The sequence below is a fragment of the Hippopotamus amphibius genome, chromosome 11, assembly GCF_030028045.1.
Source record: "Hippopotamus amphibius kiboko isolate mHipAmp2 chromosome 11, mHipAmp2.hap2, whole genome shotgun sequence".
NCBI classification, from domain to species: Eukaryota; Metazoa; Chordata; class Mammalia; order Artiodactyla; family Hippopotamidae; genus Hippopotamus; species Hippopotamus amphibius.
The window spans coordinates 22,400,923-22,413,329 of record NC_080196.1 but is presented as its reverse complement, the minus strand read 5'-3'; the positions used below and the strand labels follow the sequence as shown (position 1 = coordinate 22,413,329).

The 12,407-nt window shown below is 37.9% G+C and overlaps 1 pseudogene; it reads right to left on the bottom strand.

Moving 5' to 3' along the window:
• Positions 1 to 1,553: 1,553 nt before the first annotated feature.
• Positions 1,554 to 2,480, bottom strand: LOC130831617 (olfactory receptor 2J3-like; annotated as a pseudogene).
• Positions 2,481 to 12,407: the final 9,927 nt, after the last annotated feature.

The following is a 12,407-nucleotide window of genomic DNA, read 5'->3' as shown; positions in this document are numbered from 1 at the left end:
CATAAATGCAATATGGTTCAAAGAACTAAGCTATGTCTTTTAAGTTTTTAAAAGTTTGTTTTTGCTCTGTGATGGTTCACTCTATGTGACCCCAATTATTTACTAAAAGTTCTTTTATAGATATGATTCTTGGCTCTTCATTTCTTGGGCAGTAGTTTAGGAACAAGTGAGTATACCCCACATTATTGTTTATGCCTAGTTGGAGATAAAGAATCACAGACACACAAAGGAGAAGACAAAGACATCAGAATCAATGTAACTGCAAGCTACACAGGAAATTGAGGGGAAGATTTGGGATGTGTTTTTCATCTTAATACTTTAGGAAATAGGGTTTGAACCAATCATATCTAAACTTTAAAGGTCTCAAAAACTACAACTGACATTTGAGTTACTGTACAAAACGCAGGTGTTTCCAAGATTTTACTTCATATTAAATTGTCCTTTAGCTCAATATGGGTGCAGTTTAAAATGTTATATACATAGTACACTTATTTCAGATGGAGATGGTGGCAATAATATAGGTAACAAAACTATTACTTTTATTTTAAAAATACAGTTCTTTATTTGGAAAATATATAAGTTGATTTTCATAATGAACTTTCTAACCACAAATATTCAAATCAGATCGAGCTTAAAAAGTGAAAAAACTAGTATTTCATACACTTTTTATCACAAAATTTTTCCAATACGTTTTCACATAATTCTTTCAAAAACCCATCGGATTTCTCAACTCATTTTTCAGAGCCTAGTACTCCGTCACCTCAGATATTCTTTATTGCTTCTTAGGTTATGCAGGTGCTCCATGCTCTTACTTCATCTAACAATACCTAGCCTATGATGGCCATTACTTTACAAGCTAATTATCACAGCTTTACAACTTATTTCCACCTTCTCTACACTTCTCACTGACTTGAAAAAAAAGGGAAATATGAGATGCTTACTTCTGCTTCATTACTTGAGAGCCCACCTTGGTACGATTCATAAAACTTATTTTCTCACCAGTGATAATGGGATATTAAAGAATACAGACCAAAATTCCTCTCAATACTAACTAGTATTCAAAAAAGAATAACAGCATAGGAGAAAAGATTTATCTTTCATTAAACCAAAGATACAATACAAATTTTATGACAAATTCTGCCTTATATAAAGCAAGAAATTGAAAGACACATTCAAGGTAATTTAAAATTAAGAATATCACCTCTTCATAGGAATGTTACAGTTGAATTTTACTAATTTTTACAACAAATTCTATGCTTCATTTCCAGTTAAGAAAAGAACACTTTTATTCGGTCTGTGCACTGAAAGAAGTAATAGTCATGTTTGACCCATATTTTCCATGGCTATTATCTCCACTAGAGAGTGAGTAGAATTTAGGCAGACTGTGTTTAATAAATATCTGCTACCACAAACTCTGATCTTGCGAGAGTACATGCTCAATAAGTGCTAATACAAGTGAATGAAAGAGGAATTGATGAGTGGATGGGTGGATGAACCATTGGTGAAGAGATGCCCCATTACACTGTTAATGTTACAAGTATACCAGATCACTCTCACCCCATTAGTCTCTTTACTGCCCCTCTTACATCTCTGTTTCTGAGAGTGTAGATTAGTGGGTTGAGGCTAGGTGTGACAACAGTATAAAAGAGGGCAATGAATTTGCCTTGATCTTGAGAATTTCCTCACTGTGGCTGGAGGTATATGCACATGACTGGAATGAAAAAGAGGGACACAACCATAAGATGGGCTCCACACGTCCCAAAGACTTTCTGAAGTCCAGTTGTTGACTGCATCCTCAGCACTGCCCGGGCAATGGCACCATAGGAGCTGAGAATCAGGATGAGAGGTATGAGAACAAAAATGGAGCTCATGACCATGAGGGTCAGCTCATTAGCACGGGTATCAACACATGACAGTCGCAGCAGTGCTGGAACTTCACAGAAGAAATGGTCCACTTGGCGATGTCCACACAGGGGTACCCAAAAGGTAAAGAAGGAATGAAGGGTTGAGGCAGTAAAACCACTTACCCAACAAGCCACAACCAACAGACAGCAGAAACGAGGGTGCATGAGGACAATGTAATGCAAGGGCCTACATACCGCTGCATAACGATCATAGGACATTACCGCCAGTAACACACATTCTGTGGTTCCCAATGCAAGGAAAAAATAAAGCTGAATCATGCAGCCAGCATAAGAAATAGTCTTCTTTGGGCCCCAGAGATTGATCAGCAACTGGGGGATGGAGCTTGTTGTGTAGCAGAGATCCAGAAGAGAGAGGTTTGAGAGGAAGAAATACATGGGTGTGTGGAGATGGGGGTCCACGTGTGACAATATAAGGATGAACAGGTTGCCTATCAATGTCATCAAGTAGAACATCAAGACAATCACAAAGAGAACTAACTCCAGATGAGGCCATTTAGAAAAACCCAGTAAAACAAAGTAGTCTTCAGAACTTATATTGATTCTTTCCATCATCATACACTTCTTGTTACCTAAGGAAAGAATCACATACACTCAAAAAAAGGTAAGGAAATTCTCTAAGAACTATAAAAACACACAAAAAAAGAAACAGAAGCCAGTTTGAAGGTCCTACCACTGTTCAATTCTAAGACAATTTGGGGAATAAGAGAAACTATGATACTAATGAATTGAAAGAAATAAGAATCCACAAACTAATACTGATAAACTTTAAAAAGAATAAAGAAATAGTGGAGAAGAGAAAGTTATTTCTTTCAGTACGATCCTAATTAATAACTATAGAAGTAATGATGGAGTTAGAAAAATATAAATGGATGCTAAACACTGGTGAATGAAACTATAATGAGAAATAGGATATTTACATAGTCTAAAATATCTCCCTGGTGGATGGGCCTAGAGTCTGTCATACAGAGTGAAGTAAGTCAGAAAGAGAAAAACAAATACCATATGCTAATGCATACATATGGAATCTGGAAAAAATGGTACTGATGAACCTAGTGGCAGGGCAGGAACAAAGACACAGATATAGAGAACAGACTTGAGGACACAGAGGGGAAGGGAGACTGGGACATTGAGAGAGAGTAGCATTGACAAATATATACTACCAAATATAAAATAGATAGCTAGTGGGAAGCTGCTGCAGAGCACAGGAAGATCAGCTTGATGCTTTGGGATGACCTAGAGGAGTAGGGTAGGGAGGGTGGGAGGGAGGCTCAAGAAGGTGGGGATATGGGCACATATGTATACATATAGCTGATTCACTTTGTTATAGAGCAGAAACTAACACAACATTGTAAAGCAATTATACTCCAATAAAGATGTATATAAATAAATAAATAATAAATAAATAAATATCTCCCCACAAATTACTTGTTAATTACAAAATGAAAAGTAGTAGACTTCACAATAGAAAAACCTGGTGGACATCACCATAGCCAAGTAATCAATGTTAACATCACCAGTGTTGAGACAAACCAACATCATGTGACTACTGATATGATACGATGCTCTGAACAGGACATAATGTCACTTCAGTCATATTCCTGCCAAAAATGCCCAGCTTGATGCTAATAATGAAGAAACATGAGACAAACTCACATTGAGACAAGATGGAGAAAATAGTTGGCCTGCGCTCTTAGAAAATATCAAATTTAAGGGAGACAAAAGGACGTCCCTGGTGGCTCAGTAGTTAAGAACCCACCTGCCAACACAGGGGACATGGGTTCAAGCCCTGGTCCAGGAAGATCCTGCATGCCGGGGAGCAACTAAGCCCATGCGTTGCAACTACTGAGCCTGTGCTCTAGAGCCTGTGAGCCACAACTACTGAGCCCTTGTGTCACAACTACTGAAGCCCACAGACCTATTGCCCATGGTCTGCAACAAGAGAAGCCACCACAATGAGAAGCCCGTATACCACAATGAAGAGTAGCCCCCACTCGCCATAACTAGAGCAAGCCTGTGCACAGGAACAAAGACCCAATGCAGCCAAAATGAATTAATTAATTAAATTAATTAATTAAAATAAAAAAGGAGAAAAAGGCTAAGTAACTGGTCCGGCTTAAAGGAAGTCAAAAAGACATGATATATGGACTTCCTAGATGGCGCAGTGGTTAAGAATCCACCTGCCAATGCAGGGGACATGGGTTCGATCCCTGCTCCATGAAAATCCCACATGCCGCAGAGCAACTAGGCCCGTGCGCCACAACTGTTGAGCCTGTGTGCCACAACTACTAAAGCCCACGCACCTAGAGACCGTGCTCCACAGCAAGAGAAGCCACCGCAATGAGGAGCCTGCACTGCAACAAAGAGTAGCCCCCGCTCGCTGCAACTAGATAAAGCCCGTGTGCAGCAACGAAAACCCAACACAGCCAATAACTAAATAAATAAATTTATTAAATAAAAAAAAGACATGACATCTAAATGTGTGATTCTGAACTGGGGAAAAAAATAGATCAACATTATTGAGACAATTGGAGAAATATGAATATGAATTATGGGTTAGATATTGTATCTATATTAAATTTTGTTACTTTTGCAGTGGTTATGTAAAATAATGTTTCTGTTCTTAGGAAATAAACACTAGAGTTTAGCAGAAAAGAACATCATGTCTCCAAGTTAGTGTCATATGGCCCAGAAAAAAAGATGCTATAGATAGATAATAGATAAAGATAGATAAATGATATAGATAGATAGATTAGATAGATAGATGATAGATAGATAGATAGATAGATAGATAGATAGATAGATAGATAGATAGATAGGAAATAAGTAGACACATAGATAGGTACAGATAGATGAGAGAGAGAGAGAAAGAGATTACAGAATAAATCTTTCAGGCAGAATGTAAACTATTGCTGAATCTAGTTATTCAATATATTACTAGAATAAAAAGTAACAAAAAAACTATAAAGTTTTATTTACCCTTTTATAGAAGAATAACTACTTAACTGTTGAGTTATTATTCTTACTCAACTAAAGATGACATTTGGATAAAATGTAACTTGAAAAATTCCTAAAATACCTACAGAAGAAAATTTCCATGAAACTTTTTTTTTTAACAAATAGCTTTAGTTTCCTTTTCAGCATTTTCAGGCAATTTCCATTTATGTGATTATAGAAAACAGAATAACTTCAATGCCAATAATCTTACATATAGATGAAAAGACATGATGAACAATATCAAATTTATTTGTGATTTCAAAATATTTATATAGGATGAAAAATATTGAGCTTCAATTAAATATTCTTACAGAAAAAACTATCTTCTTATTTTTTACTTGCACTCACAATTTATTTCTAAACTGAAAACTAGAGATACAAAAAAAAAGAGACACAAAGACATGCACATTAACTTATGGTTACTCGTGATACAAAGAAAGAAGAAAATCTTAGTTCACACGACTAGATCTGTGAAATAGATGGGAAGAACAGTGATAAAATGCCTCCTAAACAACATGTAAATATAGCTGATTTGAAAAGAGATATTTTTATGAAAAGGAAGATACAAAGTCATCAAGAGAGCAAAGAAGCAAGGAAGGGTGTGAGGTTGGAGGAAGATGGAGAGGCACATGACTACTGGTGCTTAAAATTGAAAGTGTACATGTGTTTATCACAGGGCAGAGAAACCTGAAGACAGGGCCTCGAGTAAGTTTCTACATTACTTCTTTCCTCTAGGACAATAACTGAGACCATGTTCAAATTCTAATCATAATTTATAATGTCTACATATATTTTTATTCTCCAATTTAGAGAACTCTAAATATTTACTGAAACCATTTAATGACTTTATCATTTAATATACTGTGCTTAGAGAACTTTAAGTCTCTTTTCTGTTAAAAAAAAAAAAGTGCATTTCATAAATACATGTAGCTATAACTCCTAAGTGATTCTTTTTCTCTTTGGGGTTTTCAATCTTTCATAGGAAAGATTAATACCACCTTTTGTTCTACAGTTATTGTGGCAAGCCATAATAACCACCATTTAAATATCCTTCCTCCTCTCTGTGAATGCTTTACTTCATTCAACATTGCCACATCATTTCTGCTTCCCTCCTTCCACAGCCAATTTTTCTCTCACACTTTTTTTTAAAGTTCTTTATTGGAATATAATTGTTTTACATTGTTGTGCCAAGTTTGAGGTACACCAAAGTGAATCAGCTGTATTTATACATATATCCCCTCCCTCCTGAGACTCCCTCCCAACCTCCCTATCCTGGCCCTCTAAGTCATCACACTTTTTAATAAGCTATTGGCAAAAAAAGAAAGAAATCACAGCAGAGCCACCTGTGGTTATCTCTTTTGGGGTCTCTTAATTACTCACGTTTTGTAAGTGCAATTCTTCAAAAATCTGTTAGCAGTAGCTAATTGCTTAAGTTTACCACAAAATTTAGAAACAGTTTAGCCCCACAACTGGAAGACTGATTCAGGCCTTTAAACTCTTGAACAATGAGTTTTTACACTAAACTAGACTAATTTCTGCAGCTCAGAAACTATGCAGGATAATCAGACATTACATTGCTTAAAATGAAAATTTTTTGTAATTAAACAGATTAATATAAAGAATTATTAAGCTATTGAAGGAGAGTAACTGTAAAGATGTAACTAGAACTCTAAATGATATCTTGGACAAAGGACATTATCCACGAAAGGACAAGCTTGGAAAGAGGCACTTCCTGCCCAAGGCTAAAGTTCAGACCTCATCAAAGAAGGTAAGGTTGAGTCCACCGGATGATGAAGAATTTCACCATGGCTGAATCGAAAAACAGCAGTGGTCAAATAATAAATTACGAAGATAAATTCACTTAAAGATCACTGCCTATTGAGGGATGATAGAAAAATCCAGAAATTATTTTTTAATTGGCCTAGAATAGGAGATAGTACATCATGAGAAATATGAACCCAAGGGACTTCCCTGGCAGTCCAGTGGTTAAGACTCCATGCTTCCAATGCAAAGGGTGTGGGTTCAATCTCTGGTCAAGGAAATAAGATCCCACGGGCCATGCAGAGTAGAAAAAAAAAAAGGACAACAAAAAAAAGAAGTATAAACCCAAATGCTGTCATTGCTTCTTCTAACGTGGATATAATTTTCTTCTTCCTTACACAGTTGCCTTAAAAACCTAGTTATATTAATTAAAATAAAGTGGCAGCTATAAAATATCTTAATCTATTGTATGACCCATATGACCCATCTTTCAACATTCTTATAAAAGTTAGAAAGGGATATGAGATAAGAGACAAAACACACACACACACACACACACACACACAAAACAGATGTAAGTATAGAAAAGGTAGAAACTTTATGGTTTACTTTTCTTCTCACCAGAGGAGACAGAAATAAAGATCACATCAAATGTTGCTTTCATGTGCTGTGGAATGAAATATCGCTTCTCTTTTTTTTTAATAAAATATATTGAAGAAATAGTGGTGGACACAAGTCTCTTTTTCCCATCTTCATATCACTTGTCAGCTTATTTTTTCTAATATTAGTCCTTTAATACTCTTACTTAGTACTTAAGTAGTACTCAAACAATTCTTTCCACTTCTGTCCTTCCTGTGTCTGTCCAATTTCCCTGTATTCGTCTACACAACCTACGCCTTCTTTATGCATGGCTCGATCTGATCTCTCATTTTCATCTCTTGAAATTACCAGCATAAATGGCTATCTGCACATATATTCAAATCTACTACATCAATATAGGAAAGCAGAGTCTGAAAATCACTATGATTATCATTGCTACACGAGAGAGTCCTGAGTCTACTAAAAAGATCTGGTTTTAACTGGAAGGAGGAACTCATTAGAGCTTTCCGTGTGTCGGGGGATGGACCCATTTTCCTAGAGCAAATGATGCCTTTATGGAAACAAAAGAATAATATGACTTGCTTTCCTTGACTGAGGGCATTGAGAGAGTAAATCCCAAAGTAGCAATTAATGCCCTTCAAGGAGTTGTCCTAGTTAGAACAGTTTCTGAGGAATACCGTCAACATGATACCACACTTTTGTACTAGGATAACATGAATCTATAGACCAACCGTCACTGATAAACATGTTTTAAGCTTGGTTTATAGTGAAGGGAATAAGTTGTCCCAAAATTTCTTCATCACGCTAAGGGCCAAATTTAAAGACAAACTTGTCAGAGGTAGTCTAAGGGGGAGGTGGGGAGGGAAGCATGAAATTTTAAAAAATGGAATATATAAAGACTAAACTATATATGTTTGCCTTATCAATTTGAGTTAATTGTGTCTGCCAACATCTCTAAACTTCAAGGCCAAGTTTAGCCCTGCAAAAGTATTGAAAAAACTCGCTGAAGACCACTCAAACTATAACTAAGGTGGCAACTACCAAAATTCAGAAACATAAAACTATTTAATATTTCCAAAACTTTCTTATCAGTAATTTCCCTTGGTGTCTTGTCAAGAGTTTTGCAGTAATATATAAGCAAATGAAATTGCCTGTGGTTACTAATCTACATCCAATAATGGAATTGTTCTGTTAAAATAAAGTATATCACAAGTTTATAAATTAATGTTTTTAAATTGTTATATTGTTTCTAGCTAATATATTCATCTGTAGAAGAAAATGTTGGCATAGAAATCATATATTGTAATAAAATTACATTTTAAAAACTGCAATCTCAAGAGAGTAATTGGGTATTTTTCTTTCTATTTAAGAGAAGTACCAGAAAATATTCTTTATGTTTCAGTGGTCTTGATTGTTGCGAGAACTCAATAAGAAAAAGATATAAATGTTTTCCCCAGTGCTTAGTACATAATTATTCAATACATGTTTGAACTGATATTTTAACAAATAATTATTTTATTTCTTTGTTATTTATTTTAGCTACTTAAAATATTTTAGATATTTAAAATACTACAATAGAACACCTATATTCCTACAACTAGAATCATCAACTATTACTTTTGTCATATTTATTTCAAGCATTTTTTAGAGGCTATCTACAGCCAGCCTTGAGCAAGGTAAGATCAAGAGAAGACATACAACACTGAGAAATATGCTGGATTCGAATCAAGATGGCAGAGTAGGAGAATGAGGAACTCACCTCCTCTCACATCTACATGTGGAACAATTCTCACTGAAAACTAACTGGAGACTACCAGAGAGGCCTGTACAAGCAAGGCTGTAAGAAAGATAAAAGCAGAATCAGGTCAGAAAGGAAGAGAAGCAATTGGGTCGAATCTGTGCCCTAAGAGGGGACTGAGAGGAAAAGGAAGACTACACAGGAGAAGACCCTCCATGGGGAGGTGAGTGGCTTGAACCACATATTGGGTACCCCAGTCCTGGGGTCTGACAAAGGGAAGAGGAGACCCCTTGGCTGTTTGGAGGCCCAGTGGGACTAAGAAGGGCTATGGGAAGACTCAACTAGTTCGGGAATAGTGCACAAATGCTCGTATCCTCCCAAAGCAGGGTGGAAAGGGCAGAGTGAAACCATACAGCTGGCTAACTGGTTTCACACGACTGCCCTGGTGCGTGCCCCACCCTGAGCTGAGCGAATGCTCCAGCATAGCTAGAGCTTCTCGTCGCAGCTCTACACTGGAGCAAGGGCTGTCATGACCAAGGGAAGAGTTTACCAGGAGGTGCTAAGGCAGCTTCAATCCTAAGTGGCCTCTGAGCAGGGAGGGGGTAGCCATTACTGGCACTCACACAGGCAGCACATCAGAAGCAGACCAGATCTCTGATGGCAGCCAAATGACCACACCCAATACAGTGACCAATGCCAAATAAACACTCCAGCCCCTCTTGCTCCAGCACTGCTCCTCACTTGGGCTGTGGGGCCAGTGCTGGGAGGGAGAAGAGCACACAGGAATGGAGCCGGCTTGACCCAACTGTCAGGGCTTCTGCTCCAGCAACTTGGGACCCACCATACTCCCAATAGGACTGTGATGACCACTGAGCAGAGGGGAAGACCTGGCTCACACTTGGCTCTGGCCCCAGCCCCTTCATCTCTAACCCCACCCTCTAACAAGGTGATAGCTGTCAGCATACCCTGAGGAAAGATATGACTTGTGTCCAAGTCAAATCCAGCTCTGCCACAAAAGCCACTGGGCCCACACAGACTGTTTAGGGATGCTCCCATATAAAGACACCTCTTCAAGACCATCATAGGTAACTTTTTCATTCTAATTTCATAGAAAGAAGAAGTTCAGCAGAATGAGAACACAGAGTAATTTGTCTCAATGGAAAGGGCAAGGAAAACTCCTGAAAAAAACAGCTAATGAAATGGAAAGAAACAATTTACTAGACAAAGAATTGAAAGCATTAGTAACACAAATAGTAGCTGAATTAGGGAAAAGAATAGATGAACAGGACTTCCTAGCAGTAGTTAAGAATCTGCCTGCCAATGCAGGGGAAATGGGTTGGATCCCTGCTCCAGGGAGATTCCACATGCCCCAGAGCAACGAAGCCCGTGCATCACAACTATTGAGCCCATGTGCCACAAATACTGAAGCCCACACTCCTAGAGCCCATGCTCCACAACAAGAGAAGCCACCACAATGAGGAGCTGATGCACCACTAGTAAGAGTAACCCCTGCTCGCTGCAACTAGAGAAAAGCCCATGTGCAGCGACGAAGACCCAACACAGCCAATAAATTTATTTATTTATTTAAAAAAATAAATTTATTTAAAAAATTTATTTAAAAAAAAGAATAGAAGAACATCGTGAGAATTTTAACAAGGAAATAGAAATTATAAGAAAGAGCCAGCCATAACTGAAGAATACAATAACTAAAACGAAAAACACAAGAAGGAATGAGCAGCAGATGAAGTGATACAGAAGAATGCATAAATGATCTGAAAGGCAGATTAATGGAAATCATCAACTGAGAATAAGAAAAAGAAAAACAAATTTTTAAAAATGTAAACAATTTAAGGGCTCTATGTGTCAGCATCCAGATACCAACATTCACATTATAGGGGTCCCATAAAGAGAAAAGAGAGAGAAGAGTGTGGAAAATGTAAATGTGCACTTGCATCTTGAACCAACCAGTGATGCAGCATTCCCTAGGCTCAGGGTAGGACATGAGCCTGGGGGGCACTGTTAGGAAACTAGCCAGCCACTCATGCAGTTTTCAATCCTCCCTCTCCTCACTGCTTCGGGAGTAAGCAAGTGTGCATGTGCTCCTAAGGAGTGGAGTCCAAGCTCCCCAAAGCCCTTCTCTTAGTCCCACTAATCCTCCACCCAGCCAAGGGGGCTCATCTTCTCTATGCAGAAACCCAGGGCTGGGGTGCCCAATATCTGGCTGGAACCACTCATTACCTAGGTAGAATCTCTGCCCATGTAATCTCTCTTTTCCCAGGGCCACAGGTCCTGAGCAGATGGCTTCTCTTCCTACCCAATTCCATATGGATATTTGTTACAGCCTTGGTCGTACAGGAGTCTTTCTCCAAGTTTCCAATTACTTTGCAGTGAGAACTGATTCAAATGTAGATGTATTGTTGATGAGTTCACTGGGGAAAGCGAGTTCTGTGACCTCCTACTCCACTATCTTGACCTCCTTCTGTGCATACGTTTTTAACAGGAAGGTAGTAAGAGGAATTCTCTATGCAAATGACAACTTCCTCTTCCCTAGTCTTTCTCCTTTGCCATTATATCATGTCAATAATACAAGGGTGAGTCAAAAATTATCCGCACTGCAGTTAATGGTAAAACTTCTGTTGGCCGCAGTGTCTTATCAGTGCTTTCCATTCAAGACTACTGTCTCCCCAGTCACTGCTGTGCAGGTGTGAACATGTTACATCAGTTCATTTGTAACTGTGGTGCAAGCAAAAATGGCTGCCACATTTGCGATTTGCATGAAAGAAGACCAATGTGCAATGATTCGTTTTTGTGGTCTGAGGGTGTGCACATCTGCACACTTCTGCCCACACTGTCGACACTCTGCAAAAACTTTGTTTTGAGGTGTTAAAGCATCCTCCCTATAGTCCTGATCTTGCTCCATCAGACTTTCACCTGTTTGGTCCCCTGAAAGCAGCCCTACAAGGACAAAGGTTCAATTCTGATTAGTGAATTCACTAATCTTCTTCGTGAAGACAGAGGTGCATTTGTGGCTCACAGCTCAGCCTATACCATTTTTTAATCAGGGGATATGAAAGCTTATTGACAGATGGACAAAGTGTATTGAAAAGCAAGGAGATTATGTCAAAAAATGATGTATTTGTCTTTTCTAAAGGTTGATTAAAATAAATTCTACAGCCAGCGTGCAGATAATTTTTGACTCACCCTCGTAAATATTCAGTACCTTACCCACTTTTTATATTATTTACATAATAAGTAGTCAGTACTTTATAGTTTTTTCATCATCCTAGTAAATACCTTTGACTCTTGATTTTCTTCATTACTTTTGATAGAAACCAGTTGGCATTTGGTCAATCTCATGTGTAACTAGAAGATTATTATGATTTATTGAG